The sequence below is a fragment of the Halichoeres trimaculatus genome, unplaced genomic scaffold, assembly GCF_033239565.1.
Source record: "Halichoeres trimaculatus isolate MK-OKI-2021-1 unplaced genomic scaffold, fHalTri1.1 fHalTri1_scaffold_1, whole genome shotgun sequence".
Lineage (NCBI taxonomy): Eukaryota > Metazoa > Chordata > Actinopteri > Labriformes > Labridae > Halichoeres > Halichoeres trimaculatus.
The window spans coordinates 40,795,949-40,819,493 of NW_027437179.1; the positions used below are offsets into that span (position 1 = coordinate 40,795,949).

General features: G+C 42.0%; 1 non-coding gene across 1 annotated transcript; it reads right to left on the reverse strand.

Moving 5' to 3' along the window:
- Positions 1–10,154: 10,154 nt before the first annotated feature.
- On the reverse strand, positions 10,155–10,227 carry trnav-cac (transfer RNA valine (anticodon CAC)). The gene has a single exon. It is a non-coding gene; the product is annotated as a tRNA-Val (tRNA).
- Between the last annotated feature and the right edge of the window lie 13,318 nt (positions 10,228–23,545).

Consider the following 23,545-nt stretch of genomic DNA (forward strand, 5'->3'; position numbering starts at 1 on the left):
TTACTTGAAGTTTTCATTCATGAAATCCCAGATGTTTAATGTCTTTTTTGAGTAGATGTGATCGTAATTTCGCTGACTGGATCAGCTATTTACTACTGTGTACTACATGATTTTACCATAAACTTGAGCTTGTGACCGAATCTGTTGATTCTAAATCTGAATATGACTGGGATTCATTTCGGTATACTATATGACTTCAGGATACGGTAATTGTGTCGGGTTTTTGTGTGTGTATTTGCTAAGATTGAAAACAGTTTTCAAAACAGAAATGTGATTTTTACTAAGTGGGGAAGGGGGCTGTGTATTGTACTCTATACTGTACATTTGCCATTTTACAAATGTATTAAAAAACTCAGTTGCCTCCCGTGAACCAGTATTGCGAATATACCAAATGCAAAAAGCATTAATATTACATTTATAATTGAAAGAATCAATGCTGAAAAATACTTTACATGAAACTACACAGGTTGATGTTAAATACCTGGTTCATTTCAAGAAATGCTCTCAAAATCAATCAGATTTTTGTAATGAACAGTAGATGAAACACTGACTGTAAAAAAATACATTTACACTTGAGTTTTAGTTAGGCTGGATGGGCATTGTTTTTGTACATTAATGTGGTTAAGTTCAATGAGGAAATGCAATATGACTTTAAGTGTTATATTGTATGTCATGTGATTACATACAATGTTAACAGAGCAATTATTTGGGCAAAATATGAATATATTTTTCACTTTATGATACTTATTTTACAATGAGATTTATTAAACTATTTAAATTTTTGACATCACATAAAAGTTAAAATATTCTCAGTACTGTAAAGAGACTTTAATGAATAAACCCTTACCATTACCTGTATGGTTTTATGAAGTGTCAAGTTCTCTATTAACACAGAATAAAAAACATAGAAATAAGCATACTTTAAATAACTACAATATTATTCAACCCTGGTATTATTGATTTTTGGGACAACAAGATCATAATTCTAAGAGTTTAAACACACTTTGCTATCCACACATGTTAAGTTTGATATAGTCTTACATAATAAATGTCCTATTTGTACTGCATTTTGCCTGTGTGTTATGATTTCTAAATGTATACCCCTGCATATCATAATCAGGCTTATGCAAAAGTACTTATCTGTTCTCTGAATTTGTCCCAATGTATTTGTTTTCTTATTTATAACTACACTGCCTGCGTGTACTGTATTGTGTACATAGGAAAATGAAGAAGGGAGTCACCTACTTTCCTGGGAAGATGACCGTGTCCTTCAGGAGGGGCCCGTCAGGCCATCTTCGCCAGGACCCATCTGATGAGGCGATGAGGATCAAAAACAATCCCTCACTTCAAGACAGGTCCCCAGCGCAGAACCAGACGCTGGTGAAAACCAATGCGCTGACAGTGGTTTTCGTACGTGGAGGAGATGTCTCTGACCAGCAGGAGGTGATGGGGGAGTATCTCCTCCAGTTTGGAAAATATAAAAATAAATCCTTCAAGTGGCTGCTGGAGAATGATGTGGGCTACACCATCTACCTTATAAATAAGGTTGAGAAGGAGGAGCAGGATGGGAGCTTCAACCCACAAGGCCACAGCAAAGAAAGCCTGCTCTCATTTCTCCAGTATGCCAGAGGCTTTGAGGAGATTGAGGATCTTAGAAGGTACCTACTGTCCAGAAAGCCTGCTCCAGCAGTGGCATCAGAGGGGGACAACACTGTTGGCTTTGGGGCCAGGGCCAGTGCTACATGGAGGCAGATCTGGGAGAGCAGGGCCGATGGATATGCTGCCTTCATCCTTGGAGTAAAGTGTGTTAAGAACAGCAAGATGTTCAACCTGCAGCAATACCTCCTGAAGCAGCAGAGGGCTGAACCTTGCAGAACATCCCCAGGAGAAGCTGCACCATCAACCACTGTCGGTCAGTCCACAGAGATATGCAAATATGAATTCTATTTTCTGATTACAATTTAGTTTGATTAATTGTTGTTTTTGAACTTCTAGATATTGAGGAGGATAAGGCTCTGGAAGAGGAGATGTTGAGTCTTTCTCCCACCAAGCTCAATCCTGATCCACGTATGTGTGACAAACTTTAAACAAGTTGAAAAAATATATATATAAATGTTTAAAATATTTACTGCCATTTTCAGGGCCACCATCAGCAGTCCCCCGGGCCTTGGATACACGACCAGCAACAGGTTTTTCTTCATCACTAAATTCTGTTTCCTAAAGGACTCCAACACTGTTACAAAGTCCTTTTAAACTAGTTTTTTATTTTGGCCGTGTTCTGGCCTGTTCTGATGATTGTGTTCTTGTTCTCCCACTAACCTGAGGTAGTAACATGGCATCGATGATGGTGAGTGGCTTTCCATGTTTGCATGCTTTTTAAAAGTGTCATAAAAAGGATTTTGCATTTAAAATATAAGCTTTGTAAAAAAATGACTAAGTAAATGAAAAGCTGAGATTCCATTTTTGGATGCAAAATCTATGATTTGTGTATCATGGATACACATATCACTTCTATGTGTTTTTCTTATTTTAACTAGCAATAACAGCTGAACTTTTTTTTACAGTTTGTGAAAGCTGTTAGAAATAGAAAAAAAATAGGTCAGATTATTAGGCAAAACAGATTAAGTTTGAAAAGAAAATGATGGTGAAATGTTTTCTCCAGCACACAGTAGCCAGCAGACAGCTACCATCTCCAGGCCTGCTGATATGGGTCCCCTTTCTGGAGATGTTTCCACTGTGAAAGGTAAAAAATATTGCTATACTTCCAATTCAGACACTATTTTGAAATTGAATTGTCTTATTTATAAATGCATCTCCTTTTTTATTACATTGTAACAGTGAAGGTCCCATTGCCAGTCCCACCTGAGCTGCTTGAAATTGCCCCACAGCTTGGACTTGGGAGGCCTGATGTGATGAGACCAAGTATGATGTTTTCTCATATTTTCCTTTCAAGTTTACAGTATATAATATATTAGTTTGCAACACTTTCATCTCTTACTGGAAATACATTTTCAAAGTTTTATGTCTTTTAATACGAAAAATCAAAATATATGTAAATCAGTGTTTTTACACAGCTTGTCTTACTCTTTTTAACTCTAGCTGTAGGTCCATCATCAGGGACTTTACATCCTGAGGAAGGTCAGCACCACACCACCTCTGATGCAGGTATGAATTTCTCCGGCATAGATTACAGTAACAGCCACTGTCAGGCTCTCCATCTTACTGATAATGCACTTTGCTGTCCTATCTTTGTATTTGCAGCTCCCCCATGCCCGGAGCCGGCTGGTGTGTCTCTGCCAGCTGACCAAGATGTGGCCAGATGGAACTGCTCCCATCAGCAGAAAATGTGGATGAAGGCTGAGCTGGAAGAACTTGGGATGTGGCCAGGGTCGCGTCCAGTGCGCCATCCCATGAACATGCTGTCCCTGTGGCGTCACCCACCTCAGCCTGAGCTCATAGACTCTGTTTATGAGCTGCCTTCCCCCAAGTACTTCCAGCTCCACCCCTTTTTCATCTGGAAGCCAGAGCACCAAATCATGGAGAGAGTAAGGAACACATTCGTGTTGCCCTGTCTTCATGGTTGCCGGAGTCCACAAGTTGTTTCTGCGGGTGTCGGCAGGCCTCGAGTCATCATAGGCACCAATGGCCAGTACTATATTCTTGCCTCCAGGCTTACTTGTAAAGCCTGCAAGAAGTACTGGCATGCCGACAAACCCCAGTGGCTGGCATTGTTACCGAGGCGCATCCTCAACATCGTCCCTGCTTTCCTGACTCACAAGAAAGCCATCTGCAGATCAGTGATGGATGAACTGAGGCGCAGTGGCAGGTCAGCAGAGGACATGGCAAAACAGCTGGCAGAGACACTCCACCTAAAATATGAAAGAGCCCACCTGGCCTACCTGAACAGCATCCAGAGCATCAGGGATGCTGAGGCAGGTGTCCACGGGCAAAAAACCATCGCCGGGCTCCTCAGGCAGACCCCCTCTCCTGCACCGTTTGGAGGATACTCCGACACTGACGGCTGGTGTGGGGTGTCCATCTCCTCCCACTATCTGGTCGACTGTCTGGTCAGTGAGTATCAGCGCCAGGAGCACCATCTGACCTTACTGCTGCAGGGGACCTTCGGGAGAGCACTAAGGTCAGATCATACCAGGAAAGTGGCAAGGAAGGTTGTGCTGTCATCAGGCACAATGTCTTCCTATGCCACAATGAATGAGAACTGGATGATCCTGAGCTGGGTGATGCTGCAGTCAGAGTGTGATCGGTCCCTTCATCCCTTGTATGAGGGTCTGGCTCGACGCTTCACTGCGGCTGGTGTGGACAAGGCTGACTACCAGTGGGTGGACAGGTATACTGACCGACTATTAAACATTAAAGTATTTTATAACAGTAAGATAGTTATACAGTGTGAAAACATATTTAACATGTGTTATATATATATTTTTGTTTGTTTCATAACATCAGGGACTGCTGTGCAGCCTTCAAAGTCCTGGACTCTGGGCCCCAGGACCACCTGTTGTGGGACAGCTGGAGGACAACAGAGGCTATTGTGTCGGAGGCCACTTCTGGGAACCTGATCAACAACCCTGCATCGAGGAGCAAGTTCAACAAAAACCTAAACCTGAAGCTGGACTTGTTCCATTGCATGCGGCGTTTGACCAGGGAGTGTGTCTCCGAGCATCACCCTCTGTTCAGCTCATTTTGCCAGTTCCTCTCGGCAGCATTTCTGGTTGTGGACCAAGGTGACCTTCAGCGGCTCAAGGATGCCTATTCTGTTTGTGGCATCTCTCCTGCTAACCCCACCAAGCAGCACATCAGAGACCACTGCAGAACAAAGGTGCCACAGCCCAGAGAGCTGCTGCAGAGAGTCGAGGATGTGATGCATCACTTTCACATGGCAAAGGACACCAACAATGAGCTCCTCTTTAAGCCTTCCATGCTCAAGGTGTGGAAGATTCAAAGAATCCACATCCTGAGAGGCTGCCTGAGCGATCCTGAGGTGGGGGAAGGGATCCTCTACAGGTACGGCGGCACCTTGCAGCTCAACTACAACAAGGCCGAGGGAGCTGCTGTCCCTGTTTGGATCCCCGTGAGAGGCACGTCTCAGCAGGAAGGCTTCCACTGTCACCAAGCCCAGTGGGTGACCGGCAACAGGGTGTCCAGCGAGCTTTTCCAGGCCCAGGCTATGACTGGTGTGGTGCGCTGGAACTTTCAGAGGCTGGTCGACCTGAAGCTACCAGATGTGGAGCTGCCTGCTGCATTTGACCCACTTCTGATGGCCCAGCTGAACACAGCCTCTGAAGAGGTGACAGGAAAGGCAAAGTACCCGGCTCTTCGGGTGTCCAACAGAGACACTGGGGAGAGGTTCGGGCTGCAGTACATTGAACCTGGCTGCCGTCCTGTTTTCTTGAACTTTGAAAACATCCAGGAGCAGCAGGATCCCACACAGGATGAAGCCCATCCCTGTCCTCAGGTTAGTTACATTGATAATTTACCTTAAAGTCTTGACTGACTGACTGATAGACTACCTAACTTACCTAACTCTCTTTAAATGCTTCAATACAGGAAACCAGTGGTATTACGCCGCATGTGCCAGTAGGAGATGTGCCAGTCCTGTCCCAGTCCCAGCCCCGTCCTTTACCTGCAGCCATCACAGTCAAGTCAGAGACACAAGCTCAGGTGTCAACAGGTGATTCAAACTACCCACCACATCCCTCATTCAGACCCTGCAGTTTAAAAATAATACTTTTGTTTAGTTGGAATTGCTTACATGAGGACTATTTAATACATGGTCTGTAAATAAAAAACTTAAAGCTACTGTGAACGCAATGTGGAACCAACAAAAATGTTATTGTAAATCAAACTATTTGAATAATGGATTAACTTTTCACTAAAGTTGGCCCTTTAATACCTTTTGTATTATATTTTATACATACTTTTATGATCCTACTATATAATCAGTATGATCAGCATACTACAAAAACAAATCTGAATACTGTCAGCTAAATGATGAAAACGTCCACAAATGGATTATCAGTTCCAAAAAAAACACCTAATGTAACAGATGAGATCCTACAAATATATATGTTGAATTTTATGGATTTTTCTATTTAGGATTTTAGCAGAAACGGAAATAAACATTTCAGCTGCAATAAATTTGAATTTTCTGGCTAAAATCTGTTTTGTCAGGCATTTAAGGGCTTATATGTGTATTGAGGAATGTGGTGTAAATGATCATCTTGTATATCATTAACAGATATGTTCTTGTTTTCTTTCAGACTTGCCAAGGGCTGCCCTGCTGCCTGTTTCCTCCTCTCCTCGGGCCACTCGTACAGGTCCCATAAAAACTGGAGGCCTCGTCCAGGTCCTGGATTACAGTCGGTGGACAGAGCCCATGAGAGCTGCCATCGATGACCTCCTCATTAAGCACCATGGGGCAAAGGATCTGTTGAGGCGGGTGGACATAGACTATGCCGCCATGGTGCAGAGGTCATGCACTGACCCCAACAGCCTCCTCCATCCAACTACATGCCAGCATATCTCAAGATATGTGAAATACCTGGCAAAATTGAAGAACACCAGCTCCTCCCTCAACACCAGCCCGGCTAAAGTGCTGGAGACGCAGCAGCTCTGGCAGAGTCTGACCACAGGCAGTCAGACAGTTAGTGTACCTGTCACAACCCTTCCTCCAGCTGTTGTGAACCCTCCACCTGTGACTCCTCCTCAGGATGAGCCGGTGAGTCGTTCAACCGTGGAGAGGATCGTGGTAGATCTTCTTGAAAAGCAGCAGCAGCATCAACAACAACAACAACAACAGCAGCAGCAGCAGAAGAAGAAGCTGATCAGGAGCTGCTTAGCCTGTGGTCAGCCAAAGTCCAGATATCTTGGGGATGGCTCATCTGTTCATTTCTTTTATCAGACACAAGATGTCAAATATTTCTATTGTTCAACAAAGGTCTTTAAGACCTATGAACACGAAGGCCTGAAAAACCCCAGGATGTCTTTTGAGGAATTTGCTGCCTCTCCTTATTTTGCTCGGGAGCTGGAGGGGGCTAAACAGAGGAGGCTAGAGTGGAGGCGGGTGGTGGAGGAGAGAGCAAAAAGAAAACCGGCGGTGCAGATGCCAACAGGTCGCTTGTGCAGGTCCTGTCACCTGCCGCTAAAACAGGGTCCAGACAGCCCTCATGTCCACACGTACTTCCCTGGGGTGTCAGGGAAGTACATCTACTGCCCCACCAGGGTTTTCTCCTTGTACAAGGAACAGGGCATGGCCAAGGAGATGACCTGGAGGGAGTTTCAGCAGTCAGACTATTATGACTCTGAACGAGACAGATGGGGGACAGACAGAAAAAAGTGAGCCTGGTATTGTAAATATGTAAATAAGCATTATTTGTAAATATGTAAATTAGTTTAATCTGTAAATAAGAATGATATATAAATAAGAATGGTTTATAAATAAGTTTGATTTGTAAACATGTTTCATTTGTAAATATGTTTCTTGATATTTTTTTCTGAGGGGTCGTGTTCTCTTTGATTTTATTAACACAACCAAAGAGGTTGTGTTTTTGTTGGCATCATTAGTCTCTTGTTTGCTTGTTTGTTAGAAAGATGACAACAATCCTGAATGGATTTGCTGTTACTTTTCAGGTCATTTTCATTGTGGCCCAACTAAGAAATAATTACATTTTAGTGGTGATGTTTAGTGGTATGTTTTAACTTGAACCCTTTTGGTGATTACATTTCTCAGTTTTCTATTTTATGCTCTTGTTTATCTTTTATTTTTTCTCTTTAGTATGTTGTGTTTTGTTTTGAAAAGTGCTGTACAAATAAATTTTTCTATGGTAAAGTTTATTCAGAGGTCCAGGAGTTTTTTTCACAGGAGATTTTATTCTTATTGTGAGAATCTATTACATCATCATCACTCAGCAGAAAGTTATTTTAATTAAAAACAACAATTTCATAAACAGAATACTTGAAAACATGTGTAATTATAGTCATTCCTCAGCTCAGTGTCTTTTTTAGGCCTATTTGTACGTCCTTGGTTGTACTTTTATCTTCAGGAAGGGTCGGCCACCAAGTTTACTTGAAACACTTCCCTGCCCTGCTCAACATGTGGATAATCTGCAATGAGAGATAATATTTTACAGTGCATTGCAATAGTACAATTAAACACAAAAAAAACACAAAATGCACAATTTCATATGAAAAACAAATTATTTACTCACTTTACTGTAACTAAGTAGCATTTTGTGTACTTTATGAGTACTGTGGTGAAATCTTTGCTTAGATTTCAGTTATCTATGCGGGAAACAAACTTTTCTAATATTTAACAGAGCTTGGGCGCTGAGTCAAATATTGAATTATCTGAATATATTTTAATTTACTCTTTACTCTTTGATGCTTCCACAGAGGATGCAAAGCGTTTCACTGTTGCCGACCAAGTGTTTGACAGTGACAGTAAAGCTATTTGTTCTTAGTTGTCACTCAGTTGGGGGGGGGGGGGGGGGGGGGGGGCTGAGCGATGGCCCTCACAGCTTGAGGGGAGAAGCTGTCTTTGGTGTGACACTTGAAAGGGTCAAAGTCCGTCCGGTACTTTTTTTTTTTCCGGGGGGGTCACCTGTGATGTTGGAGATGCTAGAGTCCTTTCCCTTGATGCTAGTGATCTAAGTGTCTTCAAGGGGGGTCGAGTGGTCCCAGTAAGTTTCTCAGCCTTACCACGCGCTATGCTGCCCTCTGCTGTGCAGCTGACGTGTGTGCAGCAATGCATCAGGAGGCTCTTGATGGCAAATTTTGTCTGTTTTATGCAAGAGTTATCCTGTAGTTTATTCTTAAAGCCTAATTCCTATCGTGATTATTATTTAGTAGCCTATTTTTGTTGTTTTTTCATTTGTACAGCGTCCTTGGGTATAATAGGAGGCGCTTTAAAAATAATATATAGGCTATAATCTAAATGCATTTTTTATTTTGAGCTGTAAATATTTTTGCATGACTCTGTGCAGTTATCAATCAAAGTGCTTGAATTGTCTTACTCCTTACTAAATAAATTTATCAATTCAGCATTTAAACAATCAACAATCCCTGTAAATACTGATCATAAACATTGTTCATGACGTGCGGTAACAGCTGGTTTCGATCCCACACCGGGCGACGACTTCCGGGTCTTTATTTCTTGATACAGGTATCCGCAACTGGCGATTTAAAGTGCTTGGAAGATCTTATTCGGAAAAATACAGCATTAATGCAAGCAGAAATCCCCGAGATGTTGATTATTAATGTTGTTCATCATCTGCCCTTGCCCTGGTTTCGATCCCTCACCTGGCAGAGACCCTTTGGTTCTTCATGTCTGCCCGTGACGGGTATCTGCGGCTGGCCTCGCGGTGTTAGGCGAACGTGATAACCACTACACTACGGAAACTCGCGGAAGCAGTGATGACGTCATACGTATTCATTCACGTACCTTTACCTCATACGTCTATTAAAGATGCTTTTTCTGACCAAACGAGGGTTTATAAAGAAGTCCTTGCAACGGATGAGGTACAATTTTAATCTTTCATTAATATTTAATCCAGCTGTGGAGTTAAAAACCGCAACTTTTATCACCCAAAGAGGGAAATAGCGCCACAAAGATCACACTCGTGGCCAGAAATATATTGCATCCGTAGTGATAAGAACTACCTTAGAGAATGAATGCAAAGAGATGAGATAGTTAAGCTATGATATGGGTGGATAGGGATTTGAGGAGCCAAGATTGAATAATATTTTGTAAACGGATTTAAACAACATGTAGATATTTGATCTGCTTCAGGCTTTGTTAATAAAACAGAAAATGAAAGTAAGTGGGGCAAATTTGTTCATTCATTTAACTCCACTTAAAAATTCCCCTTCCTGCACTCTTAACTTGTATATATATATGAAGATTGGCATTTCCTCAGAGTCCTGATTCACGACTGAAAGACAGAAAAACACACTTGACAAACACCAAATAAGCTGAGTCAGTAAATGTCTCCTGATGATGAGGAATCAGAAAGGAGTTTCCTGTTTGCATCAAAGGTGCCGTTGCGAACAAGAGCACTTCTTTAGTTTGCCCACCACACATATAACATTAAAGTGTTCAATGTTCGAACTTCACAACTTTTAGGCAAAGAATGAAAACATGTTTCCGCCCGGTTTCGAACCGGGGACCTTTCGCGTGTGAGGCGAACGTGATAACCACTACACTACGGAAACTGGTGAAAGAAAAGGCCGTGACGTCACAACTTGTAATTCATAAAAACGGACGATTCATGTTTGTAAAACTATTTTGTCCGCCTACAGATGGTCTTAAAGTGTTTCCTGTCATCGCTACAGCGAATACTAGATCTTTAAATCAAAAAATGAAGCTGTCATTACACAAAACAGCTTCAAATTTACCATGAAAGGGTGAAACAGCGCCGCCAAAATCCCACCACTTACATCCCACTTACACCTGTGCCTCTTCCACCGTCACCGTCTGTCACAGCTTTAGGAGTGAGGTTAGAGTTAGGAAGACTGTGCTCAGGGAAGGCTGCTGGTCCAGATGGTGTGTGTCCAAGACTGCTTAAGGACTGTGCTACCCAATTGTGTGAACCCCTTCAGAGGATCTTCAACCTGAGTCTACAGTTGGGTCAGGTCCCGGCTCTGTGGAAAACATCTTGTATTGTGCCGGTACCAAAACTCAAATGCCCAGCTGAACTCAACGACTACAGACCAGTTGCCCTCACCTCACATGTTATGAAAACCTTTGAGAGGCTGCTTTTACGTCTGTTGAGACTTGAGGTCAAAGACACACTAGAACCTCTGCAGTTTGCATATAGAAATCATATTGGAGTGGATGATGCAGTTACATACATGCTCCACCGTGCCCTGTGCTATCTAGAAGAACCTGGCACCTATGTAAGAATTATGTTCTTTGATTTTTCAAGTGCATTTAACACCATCCAGCCCATGATATTGAGAGATAAGCTCAAAGACATAGGAGTGAACCCATCCTTTGTCTCCTGGATCACAGACTATCTCACAGAGAGGCCACAGTTTGTCAGGTTGGGAAACTGCGTCTCTGGGACGGTCATGAGCAGCACGGGGGCTCCACAAGGAACTGTTCTGGCTCCATTCCTATTCACACTTTATACTGCAGACTTCAAATACAACTCTGAGTCCTGCCACATCCAAAAATACTCCGATGACACTGCTATTGTGGCGTGTATCCAAAATGGACAGGAATCTGAATACAGGGATCTGATAAAAGCTTTCTGTGACTGGAGTCATAGAAATTGTCTCCTACTGAACACCTCAAAAACAAAGGAAATGATTGTGGATTTCCGAAAGTCTGGGCTCTGCCATCAGCCAGTTAACATCCATGGGGTGGACGTGGAGGTGGTGCCAACCTACAAATATCTTGGTGTACATCTGGACAACAAGTTGGACTGGTCCCTTAATACAGATGCACTCTTTAAGAAGGGGCAGAGCCGTCTCTTTTTCTTAAGGAAGCTCAGATCAATTGATGTCTGTGGAAAGCTGCTGCAGATGTTTTATCAGTCCGTGGTAGCCAGTGCTTTGTTTTATGGTGCAGTCTGCTGGGGAAATAGTTTAAAGCAGAAGGACAAGAGGCGACTGGAAAAACTGGTGAAGAGAGCTAGCTCTGTGGTTGGATCCAGTTTGGACTCACTGGAGGCTGTGGTGGAAAGGTATACACAGAAGAAAGTGGAGGCCATCATCCGTCACTCTGATCACCCACTTCACAACATCATAGTCCAGAGGATCAGCAGCAGGGGACGCCTTACCTCTGTGCGCTGCAGGACCGAGAGGTTCCGAAGATCATTCCTCCCTGCAGCCATCAGAGTGTACAATTCTTTGCTTGGAAGAGTGCCCAAACAACTTGAATTTCCCTCCGGGGATTAATAAAGTATGACTTATCTTATCTTATCTTATCTTACCAGTGGTCAAAAATATATTGCATCCGTAGTGATAAGGACTACTGTTGAGAATGTATGGGAAAAGTTAAGGTGTTGAGCTTATTGTTTGCAGCAGTTGAGCAGGAAATACAAGGGTTCGAATCACAGATGTGAAGGCTTAATATTTCAGAAATGAATTTAAAACCAGAAAAGATGTTATATATTGATCATTGATGTCTGATACTGATTAATATTGACTGAACTAAAGAATTCTCACAGTTTTTTGGTGTTTGACTGGTATCATACTTTTACATCTATTTTTTTTATATGTATCTCTATCCATCTCTATCTATTGATAGTTATTTCTATCACATATCTATATATCCGTCTGTCTATAAAGTTTTAGATCCTCTTGAGAAATTTTAATAACACTTTGATTCAGTTTTACTATATTTTGACTTCTCATTGTGTTTTCTGTGAACAGAAAATGATGAAGAAGGCACAAAACCTCTTTTTTAAATATTGGTTCTGTGCTTTACCTGTTTTCACCCACATTTTTTAAAGCATCATGTTTTTGTCTCTTATAATAAGTGATTCAGTGGACTGAATGTAATGTATGTTCAGTCTGCACAGTCTCTTAGTGACCAAGGAAACAGGTTGAAACAGAATATAAATCAAACAAACCAGGTAACGTGAAGAAACTGACCCAGTCTTGTCCTTATATAGCACCCAGGACTAAGTCAGAGGCCACCGTTTCTAGACCTGGGGTCTGTTTCACAAAGAAGTTTCCCTAAACTCTGGGTCTAATTCTGAATTGTGAGTTGATCTACTTTGAGATGGTAACTGAGTTTTCGGTTTCAGAACAGCTGATTTGAGTTAGTTTGATCAACTTGGAGTAGTTTCACCTGTGTGTGCAGCCCAACATCAATGGAGCCCAGATTCGATGATACACCATGGCAACAGAGAGGAGTAGGGACGCATTTTCACCCTAATTCAACCAGAAATTTTAATGCGCTCATATGAAGAGTTCGAGCATGTTTTTAGAAAAAAAAAAAGAGCAACACAGCTGCAGCTGCAGAAGAGAGACAGAGACAGCATGGGAGAATGTTGCTGCTCAGGTCGATGCGTTAGTATAAATGTAGTCCTTTGCAATCACAATAACATTTGATCTGCTTGAATTGTTTCATATTAGTTTAATTTATTCAACGTAGCTGCAATCCTGCAGGAGTAAAGTGCACATGGCAGCAGCTCAGGATAAAATATGCACCAGGGGCTGAAAGGTTTTTGCTCTGAATTTAAATTCCCAGGATTCTGTAGGATTTTGATTCTCTTGTCTCTTTTTCTGCTGGTATATCAGTGTTTTTGTTGATCGATCAAGTGTTTTTGGTTTTGGGCATTTTTCTCCGTGTGGATTCACTTTTCATTTCCTTGTGGCTTTAATGATGTTTTGCGTTGTGTGCGTCAAGGACCAAAAACTGAGACGAGGACAATTTACAATAGCTTAAAAAGGACATATTGATTGTTTTTGTTAGTCTGGGACTTTTATATAATTTAGATTTAAAAAGACTGAGATTGGGAGATTATTTTGTTTGAGATTTACTTTGGATTTGTCGTTACTCGTGGGGTGCGCAGGAGAATAATGAGTCATTGATTAAACAGGAAATATTTTGCTTTATAGCACAGTGTCTGAGAGACTAATTGGATGCATTTGTTAACTAATATTATTTTGATTATTGATTTACTTCTACTTTTCTCTAAAGTTCTCTCTTGAGTTTTTTTTAACGCTGACTTAATAAAGATTTTGTTGTAAATATTAAAAAACATTTTTCAAGCAGGTAAAATCTCAGCGTAATCTCATGGGGGGTTACCTCATTTTTAACAATCTTCACATTGCAGAGTAAATATTAAGTGGCTGTTTGACTGTGCAGTGGTTTTGTCTAAAAAATAATGCTGTTTTCACACACATAAATGGCTTTCTCATCAATATCACATTCTGTTAATTAACTAAGCCCTATTAAACTGACGCAGACTTCTACTCAGTCAACAGAAAGAAAGGGAAAACCACAAAGACTGGTAAAAGCCGTTTTCTGACCGCTCTGCGTAGTCGCCTTAACTGCTCAGCATCTCCGATGTTATACAACAAACTTCTGTTTGCACAGAAACACAGTGCAACACACAACATCTGCTGGGAAGTGAGCGCATGACTGTGGGCGGTAATGTTGCAAATATAAGAAAAGATTAGGTTGTGTATGTAAAAGATTGACTGAGATGTGAAACTGTGGCTCTCAATAAGGTAACTGTCTGGAAATGCGAGTACATGTGTGGTCTGATGATCAACTCCTGACATATTTTTAATTCTCGGTGCAGTAATGCTACACCTTCATCCACAGGATTGTTGACAAAAGGACACGCCATGTGAGAGAAAAAGCTCAGTAACACCTACTGTGCCTGATGAACTGACTGATTTTTTTAAATGATTTTTTTCTTTTTTAATGACAGACAGCTTAACAAGGCTACACCAAAACTTGCCTGCTGAATGAATGAGGAAATGAAATGGCGTGTGACGCTGAAAGAGGGCAGAGACAGAGAAAACCCAAAGTTTATTGAGAAAAACCTGGTCTCGAATCTGAGTGGAGCTGGGTGACAAAAATAATAATAATAATTTTTCCTTTCAAGAGTTTAATCACTTCTTGATTCTACCTCCCGATATATTTTACAATCCCCCCAAAAAATACACCAGAACGGCAGCTGTCAATCATCGTTAAATGTTACATAAAGTCTCGTTTTTAACCTCTTATAACTAATGAAAATGAAATTTTTAAGAAAAAAAGAGGACTGGATGAGAACTGAGAACTGGATTATCCTGAGCTGTGTGAGTGTGACCACTCACTTCATCCTATGTATGAGGGTCTGGCTCGTTGCTACACTGCAGCTGGAGTGGAAAAAGCCATGTACCAGTGGGTGGACAGGTATAAAGGTAAATCCATTTTTAAAAATCTCAGTTTATGTGGGTGAAATCGCCGTGTTTGTGTGGTTGAGAGGCCCAACTGGACAGAAAAATGTGTGTTTAGGAATATATCCATATACGTGTGGTTCAGGCCTTAGTGCACAGAGTGGAGGTGAGAAACTGAAGAGAGGACCAACACTGACAGCAGAAAGAGACCAGACAGGAGAGAGTGACAGAGCATGAAGCAGTTGCCCAGGACCCTTTAGATCCTGTGAATTTCAAAAATAAAATCATGCAAACAATCCCCAGAGGAATTTTGGAGGAAAGCAGCTTAAATATAACATCTTTTGGGAAAAGAAATATGAATGGCTTCGGTACTCAGCTAAGGAAGATGCTGGGGGGTCAAGGTCTGGACCTCACCAATTTTGAAACCCTGGTTACGGCCCTGCATAGCTTTAACTGTAGAACATTAAAAACTGCAACATGAGACTTTTTTAACAACTAATAATACACATTTTCCTTTTTCATGTTTTAGGGACTGCTGTGCAGCCTCCAAGGTGCTGGACCCTGGGGCTCAGGAGGACAACAGAGGCTCAGGAAACCTGTCAACACCTGTGCATCAAGAAGCAAGTTCAATGCTGATATTCCTATCAAGTTGGATGTGTTTCACTGCACGGGAGTGTGTCTCCAAGCATCAGCCTCTGTTCAGCTCTTTTTGCCAGTTCCTCTCTGCAGCCTTGGTCGTTGTTGATCAGAGCGATCTCCAGCGGCTCAAGGACACATACACGTCCAACGAGAGTGTCACCACCCAGAGAGCTTCTGCACAGAGTTGAGGATGTGATGCATCACTTTCACCTGGCAAAGGACACCAATGATGAGCTCCTCTTTAAGCCCTCCATGCTCAAGGTGTGGAAAATTCAAAGGATCCACATCCTGAGAGGCTGCCTCAGTGATCCTGAAGTGGGGGAGGGAATCCCGTACAGGTACGGTTGGATCCCTGTGAGAGGCACATCTCAGCAGGAGGGTTTCCACTTTCATCTATCCATCTATAATGATATGTGCTGTATCACCCAATAAACCTGCGAAGGCTGCTAAATTGATTCTGTCGTCTCATTATTCATATATCTGTGTTTGTATCTGGGAAATCCCTCACACAATTGGCGTCACGAATTTCAGGTCAGAGCAGGAGCCGAGGACGAGGGTTCAAATAACACAGTGGCCTTTTGGGGGAGCCCTATTTTTAACCATGTGCACCACAACTTTCTAACTCACTCACATGTATGAGCATATTTCATTACCCATATGTGGCCAATAACAGGTTTATAGAAAAAAAATCTACTATAACTACAGCAACTGCCTAATACAGTATTTAAAATGTCATAAAGGCACCATCGCAGCAATCCAAAAAGTGTCAGGGAATTTTTTTGTTGCTAAAATTCACAGTAAATATGAATCAATCTTGCGTGGGAATTGGCACAGATCCGGGTGTAAAAACGATCCTACGGCAATGTTCACGTGTGATTTATGGAACGTTCGTACCAGGGCCAATCACAGCGTACGCCTGATCAGCTGTTGATAAATGTGGCGGCTGAAAACAATCGTACTTTACAAAACACGCCCCTAAATATTCAAGGTTCAGCTGGCCGAACCCACTGGATTTACGACCAGGAGGGACGCATTACGGGACAAGGAAACTTTTCCATGCTGGTAACCGATAACGCCATAGCAACAGCGGTAGAGAGAAAATGACACCACGTTGTTTGGCAGTCGGAAAAGGAGAGCGAAACAGACAAAACTTGTCTGCAAAGAAATCACTGCAGTGATCCAGCAGTGTGGATGTGACAAAGTCAAATACAGCAGAGTTTAAAACATTTAATTTACACAGCCTTCGTTTATACCGTGATTAATTAATCCGTGATTGTAAAGTTGTCTTTTAAAGATGTGTTTGAGCTCTGAAAGAAGCTGCAGACTCCAGCTTGAACCTGTCACAGACTGAGGAGGGAGTGGAGCTGAAGTGTGTGGATCGTGAGCAATTACCCATTGGTAGATCGGGGTTTAACGATTATCCGTACCACGATACGAGCACATAGGTTGTGACCTCATGTAAATGAACATCTTTTGTTATGGAATAGTCACTTTTTCACACAAAGTTCATGTTTTTATGATAATATGAGGAGTGAAATAATCTTCACAGTAAATCCTGTAATCAATACAGCTTCTTTAAAAAAAAAATCTGTGCTAAAAGTTCGATCCAGCGTAACTCGAAAAATCTCTAGAGAGACTTTATCATGGACATGAGAGTGTATCAAAAACTGATAACAGCATCTCTATTTTTTTTTTCTAAGTAAACCAATGAAGGAAACATTTTTTTATACGGAGAAATCAGCTGACAGCTCGCACTACTCCTTTATAGCGAAGTATTTTACAAATTGGCAGAAGAAATGTTAGAAACCTTCTTGGTGTCATATCTAATTCAAGGATCTAAATATTAATCTAAGATCAGTGTTTATTTCTAAAAATGTTTTGACCTCATTTGGCAAGAAAGAGCACATGGAACACAGAGACTATATAGACAGGAAGTGATCAACACAGGTGTGCAACAAGACACAGGTGAAACACATGAGGAGCAATCAACAAGGCGGGAAACACAAGGACTAAACCAAACACAGGGAAACTCAAGACATTAAAGACACGGAAACCCTAGAGTAATCACAAAAAGACTCATGACGAGAACCAAATCAAAACCACAAGGAACACACACTTAAGACAAAAACAAGAGACGCAGAACACTCAACAAGAAACACAAGACAGGAACCTCAAATCAAAAACCCAGAATAACACAAAACCCAACTGAAAACCCAAACCATGGCATACAATTTAGTGTAAACTGATTAAATGAGTCTGATGAGCTGACGAGATGTTATTCCAAGATTTGGCATACGGTCAGAAATAAGTTTAGACAACAGGTCTGCTTTTGTACATAAAGTTGCCAAGGGTGTCCTCCAACAGTTGGGAATAAAGCAAAGAATATCCGTTTATCCGTATACTGTCGCCAGAGCAATGAGATAGTTGAACGTGTCAACGACAGCGTTGCAGGTTGAGCACAAATGTGTTTCTTTCCCTTTTAAAAATTGGGAAACTGATGCAGGTATGAATTTCTCCGGCATAGATAACAGCCCCTGTCAGGCTCTCCATCTTACTGATAATGCACTTTGTTGCCCTATCTTTGTATTTGCAGCTCCCCCATGCCCGGAGCCGGCTGGTGTGTCTCTGCCAGCTGACCAAGATGTGGCCAGATGGAAATGCTCCCATCAGCAGAAAATGTGGATGAAGGCTGAGCTGGAAGAACTTGGGATGTGGCCAGGGTGGCGTCCAGTGCGCCATCCCATGAACATGCTGTCCCTGTGGCGTCACCCACCTCAGCCTGAGCTCATAGACTCTGTTTATGAGCTGCCTTCCCCCAAGTACTTCCAGCTCCACCCCTTTTTCATCTGGAAGCCAGAGCACCAAATCATGGAGAGAGTGAGGAACACATACGTGTTGCCCTGTCTTCATGGTTGCTGGAGTCCACAAGTTGTTTCTGCTGGTGTTGCCAGGCCTCGAGTCATCATAGGCACCAATGGCCAGTACTATATTCTTGCCTCCAAGCTTACTTGTAAAGTCTGCAAGAAGTACTGGCATGCCGACAAACCCCAGTGGCTGGCATTGTTACTGAGGCGCATCCTCAACATCGTCCCTGCTTTCCTTACCCACAAGAAAGCCATCTGCAGATCAGTGATGGATGAACTGAGGCGCAGTGGCAGGTCAGCAGAGGACATGGCAAAACAGCTGGCAGAGACACTCCAACTAAAATATGAAAGAGCCCACCTGGCCAGCATCCAGAGCATCAGGGATGCTGAGGCAGGTGTCCACGGGCAAAAACCATCGCCGGGCTCCTCAGGCAGACCCCCTCTCCTGCACCGTTTGGAGGATACTCCGACACTGACGGCTGGTGTGGGGTGTCCATCTCCTCCCACTATCTGGTCGACTGTCTGGTCAGTGAGTGTCAGCGCCAGGAGCACCATCTGACCTTACTGCTGCAGGGGACTTTCGGGAGAGCACTGAGGTCAGATCATACTAGGAAAGTGGAAAGGAAGGTTGTGCTGTCATCAGGCACAATGTCTTCCTACGCCATAATGAATGAGAACTGGATGATCCTGAGCTGGGTGATGCTGCAGTCAGAGTGTGATCGGTCCCTTCATCCCTTGTATGAGGGTCTGGCTCGAAGCTACACTGCGGTCAGTGTGGAGAAGGCTGACTACCAGTGGGTGGACAGGTATACGGACCATGACCTAAGTTTAATGATTATTCGTACCAGGAGAGGAGCACATAGGTTGTGTTCTCATGTAAATGAACGTCTTCTGTTAATAAATGGTCTCTTTTTCACACACAGTTCATGTTTTTATGATAATATTGTGAGGTGTAAAATAATCATCTTCACAGTTAATCCTGTAATCAATACAGCTTCCTTAAAAAAATCCAGGCTGAAAGTTTGATCCAGCGTAACTGAAAGTTCTCTAGAGAGACTTTGTCACGGACATGGGAGTATTAAAAAAACTGATAACCGCCTCTCTATTTTTTATTTATTTGTTGTTGTTTTTTTAAAGTCAACCGATAGAAGAAACACAGTTTTGATACGGAGATTCAGCTGACAGCTTGCGCTGCTGTTTCATAGCGAAGTATTTTATAGATTGGCAGCAGAAGAGTGAAATGTTAGAAACATTCTTGGTGTCATATCTAATTCAAGGATCTCAATATAAATCTACGAGCATCAGCTTTTGTTTCTGAAAATGTTTTGACCTCATGTGACAACAAAGAGCACACGGAACACAGAGACTATATAGACAGGGAAGCGATCAACACAGGTGTGCAACAAGACACAGGTGAAACACATGAGGAGCGAACCCATGTAATTTACATTACATTTACATGGAGGGACGCATTACGGGAAAAAGAACTTCTCCATGCTGGTAACCGATAACGCCATAGCAACAGAGAAAGAGAGGAAATGACGCCGCGGTGTTTGGCAGCCAGAAAAGTCACGTTAAAGCGAGTCAGAAAAACTTGTCTGCAAAGAAATCACTGCAGTGATCCAGCAGTGTGGATGTGACAAAGTCAAATACAGCAGAGTTTTAAACATTTAATTTACACAGCCTTCGTTTATACCGTGATTAATTAATCCATGATTGTAAAGTTGTCTTTTAAAGATGTGTTTGAGCTCTGAAAGAAGCTGCAGACTCCAGCTTGAACCTGTCACAGACTGAGGAGGGAGTGGAGCTGAAGTGTGTGGATCGTGAGCAATTACCCATTGGTAGACCGGAGTTTAACGATTATCCGTACCACGATATGAGCACATAGGTTGTGACCTCATGTAAATGAACATCTTTTGTTATGGAATAGTCACTTTTTCACACAAAGTTCATGTTTTTATGATAATATGAGGAGTGAAATAATCATCTTCACAGTTAATCCTGTAATCAATACAGCTTCTTTAAAAAAAAATCTGTGCTAAAAGTTCGATCCAGCGTAACTCGAAAAATCTCTAGAGAGACTTTATCATGGACATGAGAGTGTATCAAAAACTGATAACAGCATCTCTATTTTTATTTATTTATTTATTTTTAAGTAAACCAATGAAGGAAACTTTTTTTTATACGGAGAAATCAGCTGACAGCTCGCACTACTCCTTTATAGCGAAGTATTTTACAGATTGGAGGAAGAAAATGTTAGAAACATTCTTGGTGTCATATCTAATTCAAGGATCTAAATACAAATCTAAGATCAGTGTTTATTTCTGAAATGTTTTGACCTCATTTGGCAACAAAGAGCACATGGAACACAGAGACTATATAGACAGGAAGTGATCAACACAGGTGTGCAAGAAGACACAGGTGAAACACATGAGGAGCAATCAACAAGGCGGGAAACACAAGGAGAACCAAACCAAACACAGGGAAACTCAAGATATTAAAGACACAAAAACCCTAGAGTAATCACAAAAAGACTCATGACAAGAACCAAATCAAAACCACAAGGAACACAAACTAAGGAAAAAACAAGAGAGCTCACACAAGAATTCACACAAGAAACACAAGACAAGAACCTCAAATCAAAAACCCAGACGAGAGGTTATTCCAAGATTTGGCATACCGTCAGAAATAAATTAAGACAATGGGTCTGCTTTTGTACATGAAGTTGCCAAGGGTGTCCTCCAACAGTTGGGAATAAAACAGAGATTATCCGTGGTATACCATTCCCAGAGCAATGAGATAGTTGAACGTATCAACGACAGCGTCACAGTTGCAAGGTCCGTATGAGGGAGCTCCCCTTGAGCAGTTGCAGGTTGAGCTTTAAGACTATATGAACCAACTCACTGCCATACATAAGACCTACAGGAAAAGAGCAGAGAGCCAATCCCTAACCAGGCGGACAAGAAACTGGTTGGTGCCCGGTGATCAGTTGTACGTCAAGATCTTTCGAAGAAAGTGGAACGAGCTGTGTCGAGAGGTGCCGTACACGGTGGTGCGAGCTACTCCAACGGCAGTCCAGACTGAAGGAAGCGAGACGGTATAGCACACAGGGAACAAGGATAACGGGACTATAAAAAATTCTGTGATACTTCCAAGAATTCATCCGTACCCTCAGCCAGGTGAAAGAACGTCAGCTACCACATCCAAACCATCGACTGTATATAGAGTGGACAGCGTGGCTCCACCATTTATCATTGTACGGTTTTGAAGCCAAAATCCCGCCGTCTCAGGCGCCACCATTTTAGCAGTTTGGAGCTAGATTCTGCGCAGTGGAGACAGTGAGGGATTCTGGGAGAATATGAGTGGAGCTGGGTGAAAAAAAAAATATATATATTTTTTCTTTCGAGAGTCTAGTCACTTCCTGACTCTACCTCCCGACATATTTTACAATCCTCAAAAAAAAAAAAAAATACACGAGAACGGCAGCTATCAATCATCGTTAAATGTTACATAAAACCTCGTTTTTAACCTTGTATAACTAATGAAAACGAAACTTTTCAGAAAAAAGAGGACTTGGATACAAGACAGCCAAATGATATCTTCAAATCATCACAACAATTGGACGTGAGAAACATTTCTACCAGGTGTATTCATTTTTTAAAATTTGACCACAGCCCATCTGGAATGGCGGGAAAGCTAGATTTTTAAACCTATACTGCAGCCAGCCACCAGGGGGAGCAGTTTTCGTGGAGACCTCACTACGAGCCGAGCAAGTGGACGTGCATTTTTTTTAGAGTGTATGATTCAAACTTCTGACTACGACAGTAACGACACAACCTGTAAGCTATCACGTGACTCTAACACCAACTCCTGAGTTAGACAAAGCCAACAAAGTGTGTAAGTGGCAAGAGTGTAAGTTGCCCCCTGCTGTTTGGGAGCACCTATGCTCGGTGCTCCGGAAATGCTATAAAGGTCAGGGAGCTGTCGTCACACGCCCGATTTGTTTGTTGCCCGGAGCCCTCGCGTGTGCGCGTGCAAACAGAAATGTGAACGGTATGTAGCTGCATTTGTTATGCAAACTTTTGTTTGTTTGTTTTTGGTTTGTTGTTCATGCTTTTAACTGTATTATGGTGTTTATCAGCAGCAATGATGACAAGCGGGTTTTTTGTTGTCTGCATTCTTCTGCACCCTTTGGCAGGCGATTCGACGTAAAGAATATATTTTTCTAAACACGTACCTCTATTTAAATCTATTTTTTCTAGGGCTTTCAATGTTTGTATTTAACTTATTAAATGAACTGAATTGTATTGTTGTTTGCACTGATGTTGTATTTATTGTGCTTAATATTGATGTTTGATATTTTGTATTTTGTAGTTTCACGGTGTCCTAAATAAAGATGAACTTTAAGCACCAGTTGAACTCTGTCTGTGTTTTTTGATGCCGAGGGGCTGCTACAAAGTAGATACGACGACCACAAGTACAATCCGAACCATCAGTCCAACCCCGGGTAAAGTGTTAAACCCGCTGATGTTAGACAAAATGAAGCCATAATTTAAGCAAATGTCCCAACCTTGTAGTGAATATGATATCTATAGTGATTCTGAATGGCCATTGACAGAAGATAATCAACAGGGGAATGTAGATGTAACAGTTAAACCCATGCAGAGGAGTGTGAAAACTTGTACAGATACACTCTGGAAAGCAGCTAGTCATGATGGCCCTCATTTATCAATCTTGCGTGGGAATTGGCGCAGATCTGGGTGTAAAAATCAGTTTACCGCAACGTTCACGTGTGATTTATGAAACATGCGTACCAGGGCCAAACACCACGTACGCCTGATCAGCTCAAGATCAGATCAGATCAAATGAACTGACAGAGGAAACACATTTTTTTAAACAAAGAAACCAGCTGACAGCTCACGCTGCTCTTTCACAGCAAAGTATTTTATAGATTGGCGGAAGAAAAGTGAAATGTTAGAAACATTCTTGGTGTCATATCTAAACCAAGGATTTCGATATTAATCTTAGAACATCAGTTTTTATTTCTGAAAACGTTTTGTGTTCATATGATCCAATAATTCTCCACAGATTATCATCGTTACACCCCACTCTCCACTGACATGAAACTTGCGTATACGAACTCAGACCTGAGACAAACTCAGGCGTACGTAGGTTTGATC